Source organism: Podarcis erhardii (genome assembly GCF_964252035.2).
Source record: "Podarcis erhardii genome assembly, chromosome: 6".
Lineage (NCBI taxonomy): Eukaryota > Metazoa > Chordata > Lepidosauria > Squamata > Lacertidae > Podarcis > Podarcis erhardii.
This window is the reverse complement of record NC_138510.1, coordinates 83,902,641-83,913,376: the sequence shown is the minus strand read 5'-3', so window position 1 is coordinate 83,913,376 and position 10,736 is coordinate 83,902,641. Positions and strand designations below refer to the sequence as shown.

The following is a 10,736-nucleotide window of genomic DNA, read 5'->3' as shown; positions in this document are numbered from 1 at the left end:
CATCGCTTGATTACTTGCTTAATTGTTCACATGTTACACTAAACACAGATACATGCTTTCTCTACAGTGTTTGTGTGAGGGTATACACTTGTTGTTTGAATGGCTCAGCTATTGTGTCCATGGCTACTCAGATGGTACATTTGTTGAATGTCATGTGTGAAGAGTACCCCTTGTGACTGAATGCATGAGCAACTGTCTCCATTGTGACATATTATCTTGGAGGTGTGCAGTGCTGCAAAGGTTCTGTCTGTGGTTCTTCACTTGGAATGGCCCATAAGCATGCCATCACTCAAGCCCTCCGCTTGCACGTAAATGTTCCAAGTGGCCAGAGAAGACAGGTATGAGTGTGCTAAGCTCTGACCACTTCGAACTTCTGAAGTGGAGCTCCTCCTGTACTCAGTGGCGGAGGAGCCCTCTCCAGCACCCGAGGCGGGACGCCGAGGGGTGGTGCAAACTGCCGGTGACGCACATACAACGTCCGTACGGACTGCGCATGTGCGGCATCCTGTACAGAGTGCATACACACGATGACCATACAGGCTGCCACACGTGCTCACTCCATATGGGCTGCTGCACATGCACAGTCCATACGGGCTGTCACTCACACACGATGGCCATACGGGCTGCTGCTTGCACAGCGTCCATGCAGGCTGCCATGCAAGCGTCATCCTGTACTGAGTGCGCAAGTGCGGCATCCCGTATGGTTGCCGTGCGAGAGGCTGCGTGCCCTCAGACTGCATCAGTTGCGTAGCGTGGGTTGTCAGCACCCGGGGCAAGGCAAGTAATTTGCGCCCCTAACCCCTAACCTGCCGCCGCTGCCAGCTTCTTCTTGCTGCTGCCTGGGCTAGTCGGGTGTGGTTCTCTCCCGCTCTCAGCGCTGCGCTGGGCGGCCGCTGCACTGTCCCTCCCCCAGATAGTCCCTCCCTCGCTCTCTCTCCGCTCCGCACTGCAACGTACGCCTGGCACCCTCCCCCTCCACAGTGGGCGGCGACCCGGCAGCTCGGATCGGATTCGCACAGCCAGCACTGCAGTGAGAGAGAGTGAGTGAGCCAGGTAGGGGCAGAGAGCTGCAAGTGCGAGTGCGCCCCCCCCCCAAATGTTGCACCCGGTGCGGCTGGCCCCCCTGCACCCCCCACGCTACACCCCTGGACTGCGTGCCCTCAGCTGCTCTACAGCTGGGGGGAGGCAGGGGCCATCTTGTTACCCCCTCCCAGAGTGGCACCCGGGGCACACCACCCCCTCCACCCCCACTTCGTATGCCCCTGCCTGTACTGCCTTGGGTTTCAGAAACCTGCACAATTCAGGTTCTAAACCGTGCAGTAAAAAGTAAAGGTAAAGGACCCCTGGACAGTTAATTCCAGTCAAAAGTGACTCTGGGGTTGCGGCGCTCATCTCGCTTTCAGGCTGAGGGAGCCAGTGTTTATCCACAGACAGCTTTCCAGGTCATGTGGCCAGCATGACTAAACCGCTTCTATCACAACAGAACACTGTGACAGAAGCCAGAGCACACGGAAACACTGTTTACCTTCCTGCCACATTGGTACCTATTTATATATTTACACTGGTGTGCTTTCAAACTGCTAGGTTGGCAGAAGCCGGGAGCTCACTCCGCCGCGGGGGTTAGAACCGCTGACCTACTGATTGGGAAGCCCAAGAGGCTCAGTGGTTTAGACCACAGTGCAAGGGGTTCAACTGGATAACCCTTTGAGTTCCTTGGAACTCTACAATTCTATGATTTTATGATAAAGAAGGCTTAAAGGCTTGGACCTATGAGCTCCATGGAAACGTGCAACTAATATTGTTTATTTTTAATACAAAGTATTTTGTTTTTTTTAAAAAAAGAAGTAGCTTAAGACAGATTTTCTTTTGTACTGTTTCTGCTCCGCCAGTTTTAAATATCATTTTACTGTGTGTTTGAGATGGTTTTGTTTTGTTCTGGGTTTCAGAGTTCTGAGTTGGGAGTTGGGAGTTTGGGCCAATGAAAGCCCAGCATGTAAATGCTTTTAAATAAGAAAATAGGTAAATACAGACAAATAAATAAAGTGCTAAACTTCCCAATTAATCTTTCAAATGTACCAGCCATGGATGATACGCAGTTCACTTTCCAAAGACGTGGAGTATACCCATCTTCATCATTTATGAATGGCATATTTGATCCAATGCCATGTTTTCCCCAAGTAAAAGATGCCAATTGTGTATGTTCTCTCTACTTCTCCAGAGACTTTAATGAAAAAGCTGTTTGTTGAAGAGTCTGTTAGTGTTCCTTTGCATAATGCAACTTTCTGAGGAAGATCTGTTGAATATGGAATGAACTAACATTGCTCATAATTACAGCTGTAGGGGGGAAATGAATTGAAATGAGATAACAAAGTTTTCCAATAAGGGTGCCTTCTGTATTACAGGCTATATCTACCTAAGACAATCTCCCTCTGCTTTCTATATATATGGTACTCTATATAGAGCTCATCAAAGGTCCTCTTCTCTTCCCTTTCTGTTATTGCAAAAATGAGCTATTAAAAAGTAAAGGGACCCCTGACCGTTAGGTCCAGTCGCGGATGACTCTGGGGTTGCAGCGCTCATCTTGCTTTATTGGCCGAGGGAGCCGGTGTACAGCTTCCGGTTCATGTGGCCAGCATGACTAAGCCGCTTCTGGTGAACCAGAGCAGTGCATGGAAACGCCGTTTACCTTCCCGCCGGAGCGGTACCTATTTATCTACTTGCACTTTGACGTGCTTTTGAACTGCTAGGTTGGCAGGAGTAGAGACTGAGCAATGGAAGATTACCCTGTCGCGGGGATTTGAACCGCCAACCTTCTGATCAGCAATCCGTAGGCTCTGTGGTTTAACCCACAGCACCACCCACGTCCCTTAGTAGAAGCTATTTTTTAAAAAAAATAAAATAAAATTATTAACAGACCAATCATATCAAATCACATAAGTTCCGAATTACAGAGCCTAATTTTAAATTTTTGTTGGGGGTACCCATATTTCAAGTTCCAAAAGGGATCCAATCCTCTTGCCGCTGCTGCTTTAAAAGTCCACAAACCTATCCAAATAATGTTCAGAATTTGGTCCAATCCTTTCTTGCTGTTTTCCACATCTCTTCTAGTTGTTTTCATATATTTTTCCTTTCTCTTTGTCTTTGTGGCCTCTGATTGTCTCCATAAGCGGGTTGAAACAAATTTGTATTCCTGTGTGGATTTTTCCGTTCGTCCAAGAGTCATATTTCAGACAGCTGCTGTATTTCATTGCTTCCATAAAGAAAAACATTCTTGCTGTCTACTCATTCACTTTTCACAGGTCTGTCCCTCTTTCTCAGTCCTCAAGGAGGTTCTACCAGGAATCCAATATGAAAACAAAGCTTCCTCCTCCCGATCATGAATCTTTCGACAGAACCTGTCAAAATGGCGACTCCCTTTTTGTTGCTGTGCCATCAAAAGCCCTTGTTCTTTTTCTCAATCTCACAAGCCAAACTTTTGGTAGTAAATCATTTCCACACAGTTTTTAATCATCCTGCTTAGGTCAGTTATGTGACAGTTCTTTTTGAGGAGGGGTTATTGGTTAATCACATAGAAGAAAAGAAAAACTTAGTAGAAGCTATTAAAGGTAAAGGGTAAAGGGACCCCTGACCATTAGGTCCAGTCGTGGCCGACTCTGGGGTTGCGGCGCTCATCTCGCTTTATTGGCCGAGGGAGCCGGTGGACAGCTTCTGGGTCAAGTGGCCAGCATGACTAAGCCGCTTCTGGTGAACCAGAGCAGTGCATGGAAATGCCGTTTACCTTCCCACTGGAGCGGTACCTATTTATCTACTTGCACTTTGACGTGCTTTTGAACTGCTAGGTTGGCAGGAGCAGGGACCAAGCAATGGGAGCTCACCCCATCACGGGGATTCGAACCGCCGACCTTCTGATCAGCAAGCCCTAGGCTCTGTGTTTTAACCCCCAGCGCCACCCTCGTCCCTTAGTAGAAGCTATTAAGCACCCACAAATGATGGCAAATTTGGTTTGGTCTGTGAATCACAAGTTGTGGTGGGGTGGGCGAGTCTGCCAATGTTTCTCTCAGTTTCTCATTTTGCCATTCTTAAATTCGGCTTTCCATATTTCTGTGTCATTTATTGATTTGTTTTAGGAGTTCTCATGAAAATTCACCAGCAAATTTGTCTCACGTGGGGAGGGAAGGCTCTGCCCACCTGCTTGCTCCACTTTGAGATACTTTACTTGCACTATCTGCCCAATCAAGAAAACATTCCATTTTCTCCCATCTATTTTGCACTCATTTCTACCTTCACCCCATGTCTTCTGTTCCCGGCTCCTTTTGCACAGTCTCCCTTGTACAAAGACCACCCCCATGGAAACCCTCTGCATTGTCCTCATGCATTGCAGCTACTAAGCACCATTTTAACCTCCTGCCTAACATGGGTGGCGCTGTGGGTTAAACCACAGAGCCTAGGACGTGCCGATCTGAAGGTCGGCGGTTCGAATCCCCGCGACGGTCCCTGCTCCTGCCAACCTAGCAGTTTGAAAGCACGTCAAAGTGCAAGTAGATAAATACTTACTTCCGGCGGGAAGGTAAACAGCGTTTCTGTGTGCTGCTCTGGTTCGCCAGAAGCGGCTTAGTCATGCTGGCCACATGACCCGGAAGCTGTACGCCGGCTCCCTCGGCCAATAAAGTGAGATGAGCACCGCAACCCCAGAGTCAGCCACGACTGGACCTAATGGTCAGGGGTCCCTTTAGTAATTATGAACACACCATCCCCTCCTATTCTGCAACTCTTTTCCTATTCCCATTTCCTCTTTACTGGTGACTTGTGTTTTCATTGATGCTGTGAACTGGTTTTGCATTTCCAACTGAAAAGTGGTTACTACATTCGAACAAATGATATTTTTATAAAAAAGCCAGAGTTTTAGCCATTTTGTTTAAAATCCCACGCAAGTCACAGAATCCCATGCATTACTTTGTGTTTTGTAATTGAATCCCACTTTGCCTCTTTGAAATTTTTGCCCTACAGCCAGAGCCATCTGCTTTCTCATTCTGTCAGGGGAAGATTTATTTTGATACCATTTTTTGAAGTCTCTTAATTTTCTTTGGTGCCCGCATTGTATCAAATTAACGGATAGCGATATCTGATTAGACAGAAGTTTGCAACACTGATCAGTGTCTTTCTGACATGAACAAAAGGTGTAGTTGGGGCCCAATTAGCTTACCACCTGTTAATATTTTTACCAGATCTTGCAGCACTTTGATGATTCTCCCAATCCACTAAATGTGAGAGCAAAGTGTCATATCGGGAAGTACGAATATCACCATGACAGCCAATGCAAAAGTCTCTACAGCTGGATCTACAGCCATTGTATGGCTGCTGTTCTGAGCCATGTAATCTAATGCCATTCCCTCTGGAGAAGGAGGGGAACTGTACCTATCATTTCTGGAAGCCCACCTGTGAGCAACTGCCAGTGTGTAGACTCCCAGTACGTTTCCGAGCACAATTCAAAGTGTTGGTGCTGACCTTTAAAGCCCTAAATGGCCTCAGTCCTGTATACCTGAAGGAGCGTCTCCACCCCAATTGTTCAGCCCGGACACAGATCCGGTGCCGAGGGCCTTCTGGCGGTTCCCTCATTGTGAGAAACAAGGTTACAGGAAACGAGACAGAGGGCCTTCTCAGTAGTGGTGCCCACCCTGTGGAACACCCTCCCTTCAGATGTGAAGGAAATAAGTAGCTATCCTATCTTTAAAAGACATCTGAAGGCAGCCCTGTTCAGGGAAGTTTTTAATATTTAACAATATTTAATTATTTAACAGGGAAGTTTTTAATATTTAACAATATTTAATTATTGTTTTTAATACTTGATTGGGAGCTGCCCAGAGTGGCTAGGGAAACTCAGCCAGACGGGCGGGGTATAAATAATAAATTATTATTATATATTATTATTTTCCCCTCAGTCGGCATGGTCATTAATATTATTTATTGAATTTATATACCACCCTTTATCAAAAGATCCTAGGGCTGTGTACAACATTGAAAACACATTACAGAACATCAATAATAAAAATGTGAGATGTGGGTGGCATAATGGTCTAAACCACTGAGCCTCTTGGGCTTGCTGATCAGAAGGTCAGCAGTTCAAATCCCCACAACAGAGTGAGCTCCCGTTGCTCTGTCCCAGCTTCTGCCAACCTAGCAGTTTGATAGCACACTAGTGAAAGTAGATAAATAGGTACCACTGTGGCAGGTAGGTAAATGGTGTTTCCATGGGCTCCAGTTTCCATCACAATGTTCTGTTGCAGCAGAAGCAGTTTAGTCATGCTGGCCACATGACCTGGAAAGCTGTCTGTGGACAAATGTCGGCTCCCTCGGCCTGAAAGTGAGATGAGTGTCGCACCCCAGTCACCTTTGACTAGACCTAACCTTTAGCTTTTTTAAATAATAATAATAATAACTTAATAAAAAACATACTGACAGACATGTAGTGATGTAAAGGATGCCTGAACTGTTTGTCTTGACACCTAATGAACAAAACAGCATTAGAAGTATGTGCCCTTTCCCACAACAGGGAAAGGGATGTGTGGAAAAAGGACATCAGTGGTATTACACATCCCTGAACTGAATTCTCTCCACGTGGCTTCTAAAAGTGGGGGGTGTTATAACCCCACACCAGTCGTATACCATGCTAAGGAATAAGACAGTATGTCTCTGATTGCCACCAGCTTAGGATCATAAATGTGGAGAGTGTGGCAGCACTCAAGTCCTTCTGGTGGGCTTCCTATAAGATATCTGGTGATGCTGTGATACTAGGTGGGCTTTTGGTCTGCTCTAGCGTGGTTCTTCTTCTGTTCCTATGACACCTTCACACAGAGAAAAAACCAGATTGCTGAGCCATAGATGTGTGCACTAGTGATGATGATGACTGCTTCACTTCCTCTTATTCTTGAATTACCCTAATGGGACACAGTGTTTATTGTTTCATTCTTCATTTACTGGTGCTTTTCTTTCTTTTTTTGTGTGGGTGGTGGAGGAGGAGACTCTGGGGAGAGTGTCTACAGCAAAATGTTTGTGAATTGAAATTCCTGTTTCCTTCTCGATGCTTTCATTTCCATTTTCTTGGCTAGTGTTTCAGTTCTCAGTAGAATGCAATTATGGCATGTGCCAAACACATGCACTGACTCCATAGACAATGGAATCCATGTGTGCTGGAATCACGACTGAAGTGTAATTATAGACTTAAATCAAGGGGTGTTAGAGCCACAGTGTATATAGCCTAAGCTATAAATGCAACGTAAAGTGGAGAGTTTTAAAGAAATCTACAACTATGGGAAAGACACCAGCTTCCTCATTACTCAGCAACACTACCTAGCTCAGTTTTGATTATCTCTCACAATTGTGGCTGAGTTAGAAAAGTGTAATCTGAATGCCGATGAACTTTCAAAAGAGATGGGTTTTCCCAAAAAAGATAAACTGGTCAAGGTTCAGCAGCACCTTATAATTACAAATGCCAGAATGGTAGGGGCGGATTGATATTTCATTGCAGCACACCTATGTTTGTGCATCAAACATGCATCAAACATCTTAACTGGAGGGTGGGGTCAAAGGAGAGATCGGTCATTGTTTCTAATGGGACACAGTATGACTATGGGGCAGGGAAATTCAGAATAAAGTCAAATGTGTAGCATTCTTTGTGGAGAGTCCCTTGCCCCAGACAGGCCAACGATTAAGTTCACCAAGAAGAGGAGGACATAATTGAAGTTAGTTTTGGAAGACACAGAGTCTGTAGCCTTTCTTTTATCTTTCAGCCTAAACCCCACTCTGCCCCTGAAGTCTTTGCTCATACTTCATCTCCATCTTCCTGCATGAAGGGAGCTTCTACATGCGCTCAGCTGAAGATGCTTAGAAGCTTCCTTGAACTCAGCAAGTCTGCTGGCACAGACTTTTGCACAAAATACACAGAGATGAGGAGAGGAGGAGGCGAGACCAAAGTTCATGGAGATGTTGAGGGTGGAGCCAGAACAGAAAGCCATGGCTCTCTGGCACACTTTTTACCCTCATGGTTTTCAGGCTGAACCTCTGAGGGGAGCTCATTAGATGATGTATTCTCACCATTTTGAAACCCTTATCTGGAATGCCCTTTTTTTAATATCACTATTGGTTTTGATCACCTTCCCATCACCAGAGTCCTAAAAGCTTTTGAGGGTAACAGTCTTCTTCAGTGACACAGATTTCTCTTTCCTTGGCCTTTGGAAATGAAGTTAGTTGTACCAATACCACAGCTGGGTATACAGTGATCAATATACGTTGCATTTCATTCCTAACCCTTTTTCATTCTGTCAATGTTTCTCAGGCAGGAAAAAGCAAATTAAACAATGACAATAGTAGCTGTGCTAGATCCTCACATGGTCCAAATTTGATTTCATATTTTTTTCACCTTCAAAAACTTTTTTATTAAAAGAACACTACAAACAGTATGATCTTGGTGGAAAGTTAATATTTCCATGGGGTATAAGAAAGCATTCCCTGGACATTTCTTATTAAAGTCAATTTATTGTAATAGAGTTCAAAAACTAGAAGCGATGTGTGTTCCCTCCAAACGCCAATATTAAAGTTCTCATTAACTCTCGTCTAGAGAGGTGGAATGTTGCTTTAAAAAAAATAATGAACCCCAAATCTTACAATATTCTTTCATGGCTTTTACATTCATTTTTTCTAAATATATTTTTCTGCCTTTTTACAATTCCACACATTTATAATCAATTCTTTCTCTGAAAGGCACTTACACCACTTTCACTCCCCCCCCCCCTCAAATCTGTGACTTCTTAAATGGCAGACATGAGGAGGATGCAACAGGGACACGCCCTTTGAATCAGACTTATGGGGCCAGGGCCAGATTTAGGTTTGATGAGGCCCTAATCTACTGAAGGTAATGGGGCCCTTTATATGTCCAGCTGTCCTTTGTCAACAACAAATTGTTGCTGTTTTTGCATTGAATGTTTTAGGGAGCAGGCGGGGCCCATTACTTATATCATAGGAGCCTACAAAGCACAAAACACTGTTGTTGCATGTAGGTTTTATTTTATTTGTTTTTTATCTTGTATTTTGGAAATGTACATCCAGGTGTGTTTTTTTCCTTTAATTTTTTTTGGGGGGGGGCAAGAGAGTAGGGCCTTAAGTTATAGCTTGTTTAGCTTATACGTAAATCCGGCACATGAGTGCCCTGCTGTGTCTTCCTCATGTTGCCACCAGCATCTTCCCGGGTACTGGGAAAATATGCTCCCCCGCTGGGAACCCGCTCCAAAACAAGAACAACACCCATTTGTGATCTCTGCTTGGGGTTCAGTCAGGAATCAAGGTCTTGTCCAAAGATATAAGCACAGTACATCTTCTCAAACTTCTCAAGCATTATTCAGTATTTACACAGAAGTGCTAGGTCATCTCATTTTCCCCACATCCATGAAGCAAACAGGGCTCATTATTAATGTTGGGGGTTTTTTTATACAGCTTGGCCTGCAGAGTGGGTGACAATCTTAATTTTACACTTTCCCCAATAGCCCTGTGAGGTAGGTCACTGATGTTGAGAGGTAATGAGTTGCCTAAGGCTATCGGGTAATTTCGTGAATGACTATGCACAGATAATATAATCACACTGCGCTTTAATGTATACCTGGGCCTGTGTGAAAATGTGGAGGTTTCAGCATTTATAACAAGAAAATGATAAGCATTAAAGCTAAAATCATTATTCACGGTGAACACTGATAAATTTCACAGATTAATGTTGTGAGGATTCAGATAAGGTAAATGAATGCAGCGAGACCACAGAATGTTAGGTTCTTCAGGCACAGAGGTTGATTATAACTCTGAAATGTGCATAAGTTTAACGGGAAAAGTTTTCACCTCCAAATCTCTTGCCATTCCTCATCCCCATTTTCAGTTTGAACACAAGCAATAGCTTCCAGGGCTACAGGATGGAATCCTTCTCAGCCCTAACTGGTCCTGTGAGGAACTGAACCTCGGAACCTCCTGAAGGAAACCCATTTTTATATGGCTTGTGCAAATTACTAAGTTCCTATTAAAGCTTGCCAAAAAAAATAAATTCGAATGGACTTGAATGATGAAAGCCAATATTTGTTACATAAAACTGAAAACAGAAACCTGAAATATTAACAGCATAATGGGACGATCTGAAACTATAGATTGTAACACCCTCTAATGCATCTACGGAGATATTGTTTTTGATAACACAACCGACAGGTCCTTGTTTAAACTATTGCCATTGTTACATTAAAGGAAGATTTGGTAATGACACCAAACAGTATTTTAAAGCCAACATTTTTGTTTCCCAGCTCTCTCATATAAAATTGTAATCAGTTTCATTCCTGTGGAGCTCATCTCAAGAGCTGCAGGCACTTTTTCTCATCAGAGTTTAAAATGTATTTTGGTGGTCTGCTAAAGAAAAATGCAAAGATAGGAAAAAACAATCCTGCTGATCTAATTATTTCTTGGATTTTTTATTCTCAGAAAGAGGTCAGCTTTTGCATTCTTGCTGGGGAAGGCTGAATACACATCTTTCTGACCATGATGTGTACATATAAATTGGAATAAAATGAGGTTTTTATTATCCTTTCTAGAGTATGAGGGAAGACTTCTAATGTCAGAGAAAGAAGCTATTTCTACCAACATGTTTTCCTCATGTTGCCCTTCCTTTAGCATACTGTAAAATACTGTAAAATAGGGGTTAAGATCAGTAAGAG

The 10,736-nt window shown here is 43.9% G+C and overlaps 1 long non-coding RNA gene across 1 annotated transcript; it reads left to right on the top strand.

Moving 5' to 3' along the window:
• The first annotated feature begins 240 nt into the window (after nucleotides 1-240).
• LOC309344026 lies at nucleotides 241-8,374 on the top strand. Its single transcript, XR_014157554.1, has 2 exons — nucleotides 241-338; nucleotides 7,788-8,374. It is a non-coding gene; the product is annotated as an uncharacterized lncRNA (long non-coding RNA).
• Nucleotides 8,375-10,736: the final 2,362 nt, after the last annotated feature.